The sequence below is a fragment of the Nanorana parkeri genome, unplaced genomic scaffold (assembly GCF_000935625.1).
Source record: "Nanorana parkeri isolate BGI_ZX_2015 unplaced genomic scaffold, ASM93562v1 scaffold4353, whole genome shotgun sequence".
Lineage (NCBI taxonomy): Eukaryota > Metazoa > Chordata > Amphibia > Anura > Dicroglossidae > Nanorana > Nanorana parkeri.
In genome coordinates this window covers 2368-2658 of record NW_017310616.1, presented here as the reverse complement: position 1 = coordinate 2658, position 291 = coordinate 2368, and positions in this window count along the sequence as shown.

Sequence of the window (291 nt, the reverse complement as noted above, 5' to 3'; positions counted from 1 at the left end):
CACCAGAGAGGAGACAGGGGCCACCAGAGAGGAGACAGGGGCCACCAGAGAGGAGACAGGGGCCACCAGAGAGGAGACAGGGGCCACCAGAGAGGAGACAGGGGCCACCAGAGAGGAGACAGGGGCCACCAGAGAGGAGACAGGGGCCACTAGAGAGGAGACATACTTCTACTGCAGGAAACTGCCTTTCAGGATTGGTTTGGCAATGGCAGCTGTTCCGTAGGGATGAAGGGGGATCACTGCGCGTATGCAGAGTACAAAGCGGCCATTTTTAGAGGAAAGACTTTGCTG